Source organism: Rattus norvegicus, chromosome X (assembly GCF_036323735.1).
Source record: "Rattus norvegicus strain BN/NHsdMcwi chromosome X, GRCr8, whole genome shotgun sequence".
In the NCBI taxonomy this organism is placed as follows: Eukaryota; Metazoa; Chordata; class Mammalia; order Rodentia; family Muridae; genus Rattus; species Rattus norvegicus.
Window position 1 is genome coordinate 7,647,272 of NC_086039.1, and position 14,135 is coordinate 7,661,406.

A 14,135-nucleotide genomic window follows, 5' to 3' on the forward strand; every position below is an offset into this window, starting at 1 on the left:
GGATGTTTTGATGAGAACAGACACATGGTGTTTTTCCAGAAACTGCCTGGGTAAAGAGGATGTGATGTTTTGGTAGAGTGGACACTTGAGAGGACATGTGATATTTGGAAACAAGAGACAGTGGACAATTCTTCGGCATTGGTTCACCTTGTCTTCTTTGTTGATTATTGTTTGTTCTGACTTCATAGAAACACTCGAAACTACTTCTGGTGGTGTTCTGGCAGTTTCTTGCTGCTTCCAGGGACTTGGGCGCATTGCCTTGAGGTTTCTTGTAGATCAAACTGCAACTGCTGATTCATGAATAGTGTTTACGAGTGGATTGGAACTACCGCTGCTGATCTGTGTGAACTGAACTGCTGATATCCTGACAATGAAGATTGAAATCACCCCAAAGAACTATTTCTTTTTTAAAAAAAAATTTATTAGATATATTTCTTTACTTACATTTCAAATGTTATTCCCCTTCCCGGTTTTCTGTCCATAAGCACCCATTTCCTCCCTTCCCCCTCCCCATGCAGTTATTCCCCCTATAAATGCCCCTTATTGCCGCTCCCCCCATATTCCCCTGCACTGGAGGTCCAACTTTGGCAGGATCAAGAGCTTCCCCTTCCATGGTGCCCCAACAAGGCTATTCTCTGCTACATATGCAGTTGGAGCCCTGGGTCAGTTCATGTTTAGTCTTTCGGTAGTGGTTTAGTCCCTGGAAGCTCTGGTTGGTTGGCATTGTTGTTTTTATGGGGTTGCAAGCTCCTTCATCTCTTCCAATCCTTCCTCTAATTCCCCTCAAGGGGGTCCTGTTCTCAGTTCGGTGGTTTGCTGCTAGCATTGACCTCTGTATTGGACGTGCTCTGCATGTTTCACTCAGGAGAGATCTATATCTGGTCCCTTTTAGCATGTATTTTTTAACTTCATCAATCTTATCTAGTTTTGGTGACTGTATATATATGGACCACATGTGGGGCAGGCTCTGAATGGCCATTCCTTGAGTAAGTGCTCTAAACTTTGCTTTCATATCCCCTCCTATGGTTATTTTTCCCCTTTTAAGAAGGAGTGGGAGTATCCGCATTTTGGTCATTCTTCTTCAGTTTTCTGTGGTCTGTGGATTGCATCTTGGGTAATTTGAGTTTCTGGCTAATATCCACTTATCAATGAGTGCATACCAAGTGTGTTTTTCTGTGATTGAGTAGCCTCACTCAGGATATTTTCCAGTTCTATCCATTTGCCTATGAATTTCATGAAGTCATTGTTTTTGATAGCTGAGCAGTACTCCATTGTGTAGCTATACCACATTTTTTTAATCCATTCCTCTGTTGAAGGACATCTGGGTTCTGTCCAGCTTCTGGCTATTATAAACAAGGCTGCTATGAACATAGTGGAGCACGTGTCTTTGTTATATGTTGGGGCATCTTTTGGGTATATGCCCAAGAGAGGTATAGCTGGATCCTCAGGTAGTGCAATATCCAATTTTCTGAGGAACCTCCAGACTGATTTCCAGAGTGGTTGTACCAGTTTGCAATCCCACCAACAATGAAGGAGTGTTCATCTTTCTCCACATCCTTGCCAGCATCTGCTGTCACCTGAGCTTTTTATCTTAGCCATTCTGACTGCTGTGAGGTGGAATCTCAGGGTTGTTTTGATTTGCATTTCCCTGATGACTAAGGATGTTGAACATTTCTTTAGGTGCTTTTTGGCCATTCGATAATCCTGAGCTGAAAATGTTTTGTTTAGGTCTGTACCCAATTTTTTAATAGGGTTAATTTGCTCTTTGGAGTCTAACTTCTTGAGTTCTTTGATATTTTAGATATTAATCCTCTATCAGATGTAGGATTGGTAAAGACCTTTTCCCAATCTGTTGGTTGCCTTTTTGTCCTAACAACAGTGTCTTTTGCCTTACAGAAGCTTTGCAGTTTTATTAGGTCCCATTTGTTGATTCTTGATCTTACACCATGAGCCACTGGTGTTTTATTCAGGAAATTTTCCTCAGTGCCCATGTGTTCGAGATTCTTCCCCACTTTTTCTTCTATTAGTTTGAGTGTATCTGGTTTGATGTGGGGGTCCTTGATCCACTTGGACTTAAGCTTTGTACATGGTGATAAAATTGGATCAATTTTCATTCTTCTACATGCTGACTTCCAGTTGAACCAGCACCATTTGTTGAAAATACTATCTTTCTTCCATTGGATGGTTTTAGCTCCTTTGTCAAATATCAAGTGCCCCATAGGTGTGTGGGTTCATTTCTGGGTTTTCAATTCTGATCCAATGATCTATCTGCCTGTCTCTGTACCAATACCATACAGTTTTTATGACTATTGCTCTGTGATACAGCTTGAAGTCAGTGATGGTGATTCCCCCAGAAGTTCTTTTATTTTTGAATATAGTTTTCGCTATCCTGGGTTTTTTGTCATTCCAAATGAATTTGCAAATTGCTCTTTCTAACTCTCTGAAGAATTGAGTTGGAATTTTGATGGGGATTGCATTGAATCTGGAGATTGCTTTGGGCAAGATGGTAATTTTTACAATATTAATCCTGCCAATCCATGAGCATAGGAGACCTTTCCCTCTTCTGAGATCTTCTTCAATTTCTTTCTTCAGAGACTTGAAGTTTTTGTCATACAGATTTTTCACTTGCTTGGTTAATGTCATGCCAAGATATTTTATATTATTTGGGACTATTGTGAAGGGTGTCATTTCCTTAATTTCTTTCTCAGCCTGTTTATCCTTTGAGTAGAGGAAGGCTACTGATTTGTTTGAGTTAATTTTATACCCCAACACTGTACTGAAGTTGTTTATCAGGTTAAGTAGTTCTCCGGTGGAACTTTTGGGGTCACTTAAGTACACTATCATATCATCTGCAAATAGTGATATTTTGATTTCTTCCCTTCCAATTTGTATCCCTTTGACCTCCTTTCACTGTCTGATTGCTCTGGCTAGGACTTCGAGTACTGTATTGAATAAGTAGGGAGAGAGTGGGCAGCCTTGTCTAGTCCCTGATTTTAGTGGGATTGCTTCAAGTTTCTCCCCATTTAGTTTGGTGTTAGCTACTGGTTTGCCATATATTGCTTTTACTATGTTTAGATATGGGCCTTAAATTCCTGATCTTTCCGGGACTTTTATCAAGAAGTGATACAAAGAACTATTTCTAAACAGGTCTGCAACCCCTATTTCCTATTAGCCTTTCCTCTCCACTACCTCTGGTGGGCTAGAAGAAAGGTTAAAGAGTGTAAGAACTCATATTAAAGTTGGTTTTGAAAATTCTAAGCCTACTGAAACCTTCCAGGGTTTGTGCTATTTCTCAGTCACAAGTGAAAGCAAGACCTCAGAGTACCCAGCTTTATTACTTCACTTGACGGATGAAGAACGCAAGCTTCAAAATCAATGTGTTACTGTTTAATCATTCTGTGACCGATTACCGAGTGCCAGACATCATCTGGATGGAAGTCCAGTACAAGATCTCTCTTAAATTCTTAGTCATTGAGTAACACTGTATAGAGATGAAGGGCCAACATTGCCAACACTGACTATAAATTCTGTTCACCCCCGCACTGAGAAAAAAAAAATCACGAATTGGTCAGGATTCTCCCGAAGACAATAGAACTTTATAGAACTTTAACACTTACTTGAGCTCCTTCATTTTCCACTTTTTATTCCATTTGGGCCCCCTGTCATCTTGTTTGGCACCAGTTACACACAGATCAAGTCTTTTGACCTCAGTCATCTCTGGAAGCATCTTTACAGATGAACTCAGAAATGTGCTTTACTAATCTCCTAGGTAGCTCTCACTCCAACCAAACCAACAGGATTAACAACCATCATCATTTTACTATGTGTTAGCAATCCATCAGAGACCTTGTTTAGTGAACAACAGTATCTGAGCTCTTCTGTCATAGAAGAAAGTCATGCCAGAGGACCTGGGGCTACAAAATCAAGACTATTAGGAAATGTAGTGGTGATGAATACCCAAATAATTCTTTAAAAGTGTTACAAATTACCCCTTCTAGTAAAAGCAGTTTGTGGGATTGGGGCACTACTATTTCTTTTTGTCATAATTTTCTTGTGGAGTATGCATGTATAACTTCACTTAATTTTTTAAGTTTAAAAAATGATCATTGTAGATAATTTGGAAAGTAATAAAAATTATAAAATAAAAACTCCACAGAAGAGACTATTGGTTAAATAGTAAATGGCTATGTAAAGTGAATAGATAAAAACAAAGTGTGGTGGTACATGCTTATACTCCCAACATTAAGAGACAGAGACAGGAAAATCAGAAGATCAAGGGCATTCTTTACTATGTAGTAAGTTTGAGGATAACCTGACCTATCTGAGACACTCACTGCCTCATAAAAAGGAAAAGAGAGGAATATCTAAAAGTAATACTGTTTTAATTGTCTTTCTTCCTGATATGATTAAATACCCTGACAAAACAACTTGCAGATTTCTTCTGGTTCACAGTTCTGGGTCTATTACTGTGGAGAGGAGCTTGAAATATCTAATCACACTGCATTTGCTGCAAAGAAACAGACATCAATGAATTCTTGTGAAAGAATAAAAAAATGCAGCTAAGAAGTCAGAAGTTTAAAAAAGCCCCAAATACCTCAAATACCAGACCCTGCCCTCTACCTGTACTAGCTGACCATAAAGTTAGATTAAAATCTTAGAGAATAATCTTGAGAAACAGGAAGCTCCTCCCAGGAACTGATGGACCATAAAGTTTAACAATCTTGAGAAACAGGAAGCTCCTCCTTGTGATTTTTCATTAGTATTCTCGACACTTTCCAATGACACCATCCCTGCCCCCTCGGGTTGTGGTTTCTCCCTTTAAATACCCTTTCTCCCAGCCTTTCGGGGTCGAACTCCACTGCCCCTGCGTGGGATATGAGTCTTGACCCCAGTGCACTGGTTCCTATCAATAAACTTCATGTTTATTACAGCAAGGATGGTCTCACATGATTTCTTGGGGGGTCGCATCATTCCGAGACTTGAGTGAGGGTCTTCCCGCTCCTGGGGTCTTTCACTTGTACTTTGTCTCTATTCTCCTTTTCATTCAGTCCAGAATCCAACCCAGGGAATGGTGCCACTCACAATTATCAATTCCTCACACTTGAACTAACCTAATCAAGATGAATCCCACAGGCACAGTCAGAAACTCATCACCAAGGTGATTTTGGAACTCATTAACTTGACAACTAAGATTAAACCTCACAGACACCTTGTATATCAATATTTGAAGTATTTTCTATGCAAAACACTAGTATTTGTTTTATTCCTGTTTCTATCAAAGTAGAATATCTGATTTAAAAAATAAGTTAACTATAGTATCATGTTTCAGTAAAACAAAATTCAATCCTATCATTCTTTTCATGATTTCTTTTAATTCCTTGAGTATAAGAAGAAATAAATGAACTCTAACAATTGCACCTTGTAGAATTGAGATGTGGACATTTTCTTGAAAATACCTTTCCAATTGATACAATAAAACTTGAATGCTCACCTCTCTCTCCTGACCCATTCATCTTTGCACATCCCATCTGTGCAAAGTTTGAATCGCTTTTTAAAGTGAAACAGTGATCCCAAGATTATACCAATCAGTAGGTAAACTTCCTGCATCATTTTTACCTTTCCAAGTGGAATTGACAAGGGCTTAAAAGACAGAAAAGTTTGGTGAAGGGTTTAAACCCAATGAAAGTGAATAGCTATGGGTAGGGCATTCTCTCCTGAAGTTCCCAACCTGGTAGCCCTGCTGAAGCCTTTCTGTGGCTTCCTGTTGAGGTTCTTTTAGCAATTCTAAGACTTAACTGGATTTTTTTTTAACTGAAACTTCTCAGAGTTGAATGGGAGTGACTGGGAATTGAATTGAAGTGAAAATCATTGTTACCTTACCTTTTTTCTCCTTATAGAAACAATTGTTTCTCCTTATTGTAATAATCAAACATTTACCCAAAGTAGGAAAGCACAATTAGGAGGCCCAGTCAGAAGAGCAGAATGATTACCTTGAAGATGCAGTGGGATATTACAAGGTTAAGTTGAGGACAGTAAAAAGTCATCATGATTGCTCTTATTTATTTGTTCTGTCTTGTTTTTTTTAATGGGACTAATGTTCTGGATGTTTTTGTTGTTGTTGTTGTTGTTGTTGTTGTTGTTGTTGTTGAATGTAGGATTCAAAACATTTTCAAAAGATGCGCTACTAAAGTATCCTCAAAGAACAGGCCCATTTCCACCCATCCATGAACTGTCAGGCTGCACTAGATGTTTTGGAGTGAGAAATGTTATTTTGAAATCTGCTTATGAGCAGGAAGGCTTACAACAGGGAATAGGCTGTTGACAGCCTTCCAGTTTCCTGACATGCTCAGGAATGGCTGCACTGGCCACATGCTTGCTTTTCAGTCCCCCTAAGAAGTGTGCTGAGTTACTTTAAAAAAATAGCCAGTAAAAAAGAAAGCTACAGAAGGATATTTCCATGGGCCAGCCAACAAGCTTTGGATAGCCTCTGATAAGCCAGGTGCTGTAGCAAATTTTGTGTATGACTTTAAGGGCTTGCATCTGATGGGGATTATTTCCTGTACTCTGCCATCTGACTCCTGTGAACAATTTGCTCTCTGTGTACCCTTTAGTAAGACTGTGTTTACTGATCTGAGATGGGTGCTGCTTTCTTTTTCCTTTTGTTAAATAATTGAATGACATTATTACTAACCTCATTTTCCTCTTGTGCCTTTCTTTGAAAAATGTATTGTTTTACTCTTGAAAGGAAAATTATACAGATTTAAGGTTTAAAAATATGAAGTTAAAAGTGTAAGTTTCAAAATTCACAGACTCAGGACAAAACACTGTGAAAAGCAAGTCCAGGCAGCCCTGCCCTGCCGCTAGGACTAACAGACCATAAAGATAAAGAAAAGGAATGCAAGAACCAGCCTGAGTTATCAGGACTGACCCAAACCATCTGGCAGAAAGGCACCTCCCCCAGCTTACTCAGAGTCACACCTTAACCAGATGTCCTTCAAACCCTGATACGCCCCTAGCTCCTAAGATCCTGTACGCTCCAGTCAATACATACTCTCCTGCTGTGCTGTAATCTCACTGCCATGTTTAAATGAGCCAATCACTTATAGCCACGCCAGAAATTAGCCAATTGCGTGTAACCACGCCAAACCCCCTAGCCTTCCCTATATAAACCCCTGACTTTTGAGCTTCGGGGATCTTTCACTCTCACTATGGGATTTGGAGGTCATAATAAGATACTATGGCCTCGCCTCGCCTCTTCTCTTCTCCTCTCTCTCTCTCTCTCTCTCTCTCTCTCTCTCTCTCTCTTCCCCCCCATAGGCAATTAGAACCATACTTTTTTGAAGGCATGAGGCAGTATAAGCTTTATTTCTGCGACCATACTACCTATTTTTGATAGAACTAAAAGAAATTCTGCTTAAGTCTTTAATTTATGTCATTGGAACATTTACTTTTTAAAGCACTATGCCTCTCCTATGGAGGTTATATCCAGAAAAAAAAGATAGCACTTTTGGCAAAGCTATACAATATTTTGAAGAACACAGAATGTCATAGAAACATGAGGGATGAAAATCACCAGTGCAACTTGGCATTCTCACATATAGGACAAAGTAAATACTTCTGAAAGAATTAAGCAACCCCCCTCCCCTTTCCCCCAGTGTCTTGAGAGAGGATCTTGCTATATAGACCAGATTAGTCAGGAATTTGAGTTTTTCTGCCCCCAGGCTCCCGAATGCTAGGATTATAGGTATGTTCCACCACATCTGGCTCTGAACGTATTTTTTCCACATTTTGAACTTGTAGATATAGCTTCACAGTGGATAACTTGTGACTCATATCTTCTTTGTTCCTCTATCCTTCCCTGGACACAGTTCGCAATGTTCTTAGTAGCTTCTTTGATGGTAACTCTAGAATGCAAGATTATTTAAAATTTGGCTTATGTAATACATTTAGCAATATCGAATACTGAAGCCATATGAAAAGCTATACCTGAGGAGAAGTTTTTACATTTTGTTCTATGTATAGTTACCATTGTGGGGGGTGGAGAGCACATATGGCACAGAGGACAACTTTTGGCAGCCATCTCTTTTCTTCCACCAAACTCAGGCCATCAGGTTTGTGCAGTAAGTACTTACTCACTGAGTCTTCCCAATGCAAAGGAGCTATCTTAACTCTGTCTTCCCTAGTCCTTTCTTACCCCAGCCACCGTTGTGTCTTGTGTGTTCTTCCAATGTTTCTACAGACAAATACAAGCTATAAGCTTGTATTTATATCTGTTGTGACTAGATTACAAAAATGATATACTGGGCAGAGGCTTGAACAGTTCAGGATAATTGTATATTAGTGTATATTACACAACGATTTACAATAGTCCAAAGAAATTTTTTTAGCATACAAGTGTTTCACTTCTTTAGTTACAGATACCCCAGAATACATTGAATAATTCAAGGCTATTGTGAGAGGCGCTACGAGATAATTTTGTATCTAGCTACTTTGATGAAAGTGTTTATCAACTGTAGAAGACTTTCAGAAAAACTTCTATTTTATTAGATAGTTTATGTACTCACATTTCAAATGTTATCCCCTTTCCCAGTTCCCCCCCTCTCCCATCACCCTCCTCCTGCTTCTGTGAGGATCCCCCCCCTCCCACCCACCCACTCCAACCTCAACACCATGTCATTTCCCTACTGTGGGGAAAAGAGTCTTCACAGGATCAAGGGATTTTCCTCCTATTGATGACAGACGATGCTATCCTCTGCTACATATGCAGCTGGAGCCATGTGTCCCCCCAAATGTGTACCCTTTGGTTGGTGGTTTGGTCCTTAGGAAATCTGGGGGTTCTGATTGGTTGATATTGCTGTCCTTCTTGTGGGGTTGCAAACGCCTTCAGTTCCTTCAGTCCTTTCCCTAACTACTCCATAGTGGTCCCCATGCACAGTCTGATGGTTAGCTGCGAGCATTTTAATCTGTCTCAGTAAGGCTCTGGAAGAGCCTCTCAGGAGACATCCATATCAGGGTCCTGTCAGCAAGAACTTCTTGGCATCACCAACAGGAACTGGTTACAGTGACTGAATATGGGATGGATCCCCAGGTGGTACAGTCTCTAAGTGGCAATTAACTCTAATACATCAGTAGTCTTCCTCTATTCAAAGGATAAACAGGCTAAGAAAGAAAGTAGGGAAACAACACCCTTCACAATAGTCACAAATAATATAAAATACCTCTACGTGGCTCTAATCAAGCAAGTAAAAGATCTGTATGACAAGAAATTAAAGTCTCTCAAGAAAGAAATTGAAGATCTCAGAAGATGAAAGATCTTCCATACTCATGGATTGGCAGGATTGATATAGTAAAAATGGCCATCTTGCCAAAAGATTCAATTCAATCCCCACCAAAATCCCAACTCAACTCTTCATAGAGATACAAAGAGCAATTTGGAAATTCATTTGGAGTAACAAAAAGAAAAAAAGAAGGATAGCGAAAACTATTCTCAACAACAGAAGAACTTCTGAGGGAATCACCATCCCTGACTTCAAGCAGTATTATTGAGCAATAGTGATAAAAACTGTAAGGTATTGGTACAGAGACAGGCAAATAGATCAGCAGAATAGAATTGAAGACCGAGAAATGGACCCACACACCTATGGTCACTTGATCTTTGACAAAGGAGCTAAAACCATCCAATGGAAGAAAGATAGTATTTTCAACAAATGGTGCTGGTTCAACTGGTCAGCATGTAGAATAATGGAAATTGACCCATTCTTATCGCCCTGTACAAAGCTTAAGTTCAAGTGGATCAAGGACCTCCGCATAAAACCAGATACTCTCAAACTAATAGAAGAAAAAGTGGGGAAGAGTCTTGAACACATGGGCATTGGGGAAAATTTCCTGAACAAAACACCGATGGCTTATGCTCTAAGATCAAGAATGGACAAATGGGACCTCACAAAACTGCAAAGCTTCTGTAAGGCAAAGGACACTGTTGTTAGGACAAAACTGCAACCAACTGATTAGGAAAAGATCTTTACCAATTCTACAACAGATAGAGGGCTAATATGCAAAATATACAAAGAACTCAAGAAGTTAGACTCCAAAGAGCCAATTAGCCTTATTAAAATGGGGTACAGAGCTAAACAAAGAATTCTTAGCTAATGATTATCAAATGGCTGAGAAGTACCTAAAGAAATGTTCAATATCCTTAGTCATCAGGGAAATGCAAACCAAAACAACCCTGAGATTCCACCTTCTACCAGTCAGAATGGCTAAGATCAAAAACTCAGGTGACAACAGATGCTATCAAGGATGTGGAAAAAGAAGAACACTCCTCCATTGTTGGTGGGATTACAAACTGGTACAACCACCCTGAAAATCAGTCTGGAGGTTCCTCAGAAAATTGAACATTGCACTACCTGAAGACCCAGCTGTACCTCTCCTGGGCATATACCCAAAAGATACAACAATGACACGTGCTCCAGTATGTTCATAGCAGCCTTATTTACAATCACCAGAAGGTGGAAAGAACCCAGATGCCCTTCAACAGAGGAATAGATACAGAAAATGTGGTATATCTACAGAATGGAGTACTACTCAGCTATGAAAAACAATGACTTCATGAAATTCATAGGCAAATGGATGGAACTAGAAAATATCCTGCGTGAGGTAACACAATCACAGAAAAACACACATTGTATGCACTCAATGATGAGTGGATATTAGATCAAAAGCTTGAATTACCCAAGATACAATCCATAGACCACATGAACTCAAGAAGAAGGACAAACAAAGTGCAGATGTTTCAGTCCTTCTTAAAAGGGGGAACAAAAATATTCATAGGAGGGGATATGGAGGCAATGTTTGGAGCAGAGACTGAAGGAACGGTTATTCAGAGCCTGCCCCACCTGTGACCCATATATATATCCAGTCACCAAAACTAGATAATATTGATGAAGCTAAGTAGTGCAACCTGACAGGAACCTTATATGGCTGTCTCCTAAGAGGCACAGCCAGAACATGTCAAATATAGAGGTGAACGCTAGCAGCAAACCATTGAACTGATTACAGGGTCCCTGTTTGGAGGAATTAGAGAAAGGATTGAAGGAGCTGAAGGGGCTTGCAACCCCAAAGGAACAACAATACCCACCAACCAGAGCTCTCAGGGACTAAACCACTACCCAAAGACCCATGGCTCCCGCTGTATTTTTAGCAGAGGATGGCTTTGTTGGGCACCAGTGGAAGGAGAAGCCCTTAGTCCTGCCAAGGCTGGACCACCCCCCCCCAGTGTAGGGGAATGTCTGGGGTGGCTAGAAGCGGGTAGTTGGGAAGGGGGAACACACTTATAGAAGAAGGGGAAGGGGTTGGGATAGGGGGTATATGGACAAGAAACCAGGAAAGGGAATAACATTTGAAATGTAAATAAGAAATCTCCAATAAAAAAAGAAATAGATGATTTATCTGATCCTGATTTGACTTTGGTACCTGGTATCTGTCTAGGAAATAGTCCATTTCCTCCAGATTTTCAAGTTTTGTTGAATATAGGATTTTGTAGTAGGATCACTTTTTTTCCCTCCAGTCTCTGTTGTTATATCTCCCTTTTCATTGCTGATTTTGTTAATTTGGATACTGTTTCTATGCCTGCTGGCTAGTCTGTCTAAGTGTTTAATCTATCGTGTTGATTTTCTCAAAGAACTTGCTTTTGGTTCGGTTGATTTTTTGTATAGTCCTTTTTGTTTCTACTTGGTTGATTTCAGCTCTGAATTTGATTATTTCCTGCCATCTTGGGTGTATTTGCTTCTTTTTGTTCTAGAGCTCTCAGGTGTGCTGTCAAGCTGCTAATGTATTCTCTCTCCAATTTCTTTTTGGAGGCACTCAAAACTATGAGTTTTCCCCTTAGCATTGCTTTCATTGTGTCCATAAGTTTTTCTACGTTGTGTCTTCATTTTCATTAAATTCTAAAAAGTCTTTAATTTCTTTCTTTATTTCTTCCTTGACCAAGTTATCATTTAGCAGAGCATTGTTCAGTTTCCGTGTATATGTGGGCTTTCTGTTGTTTTTGCTGTTATTGAAGACCAATCTTAGTCCCTGGTGATCTGATAGTATGCATGGGATTATCTCTATCTTCCTGTATCTATTGAGACTTGTTTTATGACTGAATATATGGTCAGTTTTGGAGATGGTACCATGAGGTCCTGAGAAGAGGGTGTATTCTTTTGTTTTAGGATAAAATCTATAAATATCTGTTAAATCCATTTGGTTCATAACTTCTGTTAGTTTCACTATGTCTCTGTTTAGTTTCTGTTTCCATGACCTGTCCACTGATGAGAGTGGGGTGTTGAAGTCACCTATTATTTTGTGAGATGCAATGTATGCTTTGAGTTTTAGTAAGGTTTCTTTTATGAATGTTGGTGTCCTTGCATTTGGAGCATAGATATTCAGAATTGAGAGTTCATCTTGGTAGATTTTTCCTTTGATGAGTATGAAGTGTCCTTACCTTTTTTGATAACTTTTGGTTGGAAGTCAATTTTATTTGCTATTAGAATGACTACTCCAGCTTGTTTGTTGTGACCATTTGCTTGAAAATTTTTTCCAGCCTTTTACTCTGAGGTAGTGTCTGTCTTTGTCACTGAGGTGCATTTCCTGTATGCAGCCTAATGCCGGGTCTTGTTTACATATGCAGCATTTTAGTCTATGTCTTTTTATTGGGGAATTTATTCCATTGATATTGAGAGACACTAGAGACCGATGATTCTTGTTTCCTATTATTTCTATTATTAGAATTGGAATTATGTTTGTGTGGCTGTCTTCTTTTGGGTTTGTTGAAAGAAGATAACTTTCTTGCTTTTCCTTGGGTGTAGTTTCCCTCCTTGTGTTGGAGTTTTCCATCTATTATCCTTTGTAGAGCTGAATTTGTGGAACAATATTGTATAAATTTGGTTTTGTAATTGAATATCTTGGTTTCTCCATCTATGCTGATTGAGAGTTTTGCTGGCATTCTTGTTCTTTTAGGTTCTATATAACATCTGCCCAGGATCTTCTAGCTTTCATAGTCTTTGTTGAGAAGCCTGGTATAATTCTGATAGGTCTGTTTTTATACTTGACATTTTTCCCTTACTGCTTTTAATATTCTTTGTTTTGTGCATTTGGTGTTTTGAGTATTATGTGATGGGAGGAGGTTTTTTCTGGCCCAATCTGGAGTTCTGTAGGCTTCTTGTATTGTCCATTCTTTCCTGGTTTTTCTGGATGTTTTGGGTTAGGAGCTTTCTGCTTTTTTCATTTCTTTGACTATTGTGTCAGTGTTTTCTACAGTATCTTCTGCCCCTGAGATTCTCTCTTCTATCTCTTGTATTCTGTTGGTGATCTATGACTCTTGATCTCTCTCCTAGGTTTTCTACCTCCAGGGTTGTCTCTCTTTGTGTTTTCTTTGTTGTTTCTATTTCTATTTTTAGATCCTGGATGGTTTTGTTCATTTCCTCATCTGCTTGGTTGTGTTTTCCTGTAATTGTTTAAGGGTTTTTTTAAACTTTTTTTTATTAATTTTTTATTTATGAGTGCACTGTAGCTCTCTTCAGACACACAAGAAGAGGGCACCAGATCTCATTACAAATGGTTCTGAGCCACCATGTGGTTGCTGGGAATTGAACTCAGGACCTCTGGAAGAGCAGCCAGTGCTCTTAATCCCTGGGCCATCTCTCCAGCCCCTCTTTAAGGGATTTTTGTGCTTCCTCTTTAAGTGTTTGTACTTGTTTACCTGTGTTGTCCTGTATTTCTTTAAGCAAGTCATTTATTTCCTTCTTAAATTCCTCTATCATCATCATGAGATATGATTGTAAATCCAATTCTTGCATTTCTGGTGTGTTGGGCTATCCAGAGCTTGCTGTGGTGGGAGAACTGGGTTCATTCTTGGGTGACCAGCTCTCTGTATGCGATTTGGCTAAGGAGGGCTCTGGGCACAGATGGAGACTGGAAGGATCCTATTCCAGGCTTCTCTGTGGTTCCTGTGCCCTATGTGTTCCTGGTGAGTCCATCTTTGGACGGTTAATGGAGTGAAAGTGGACTCTCACCTGTGGATTTACAAGTGATAGCACTCCTGGGAGATCAGCTCTCTCTGAGCAGCATCTGGGCATGGAGGGCAGTGGAACAGC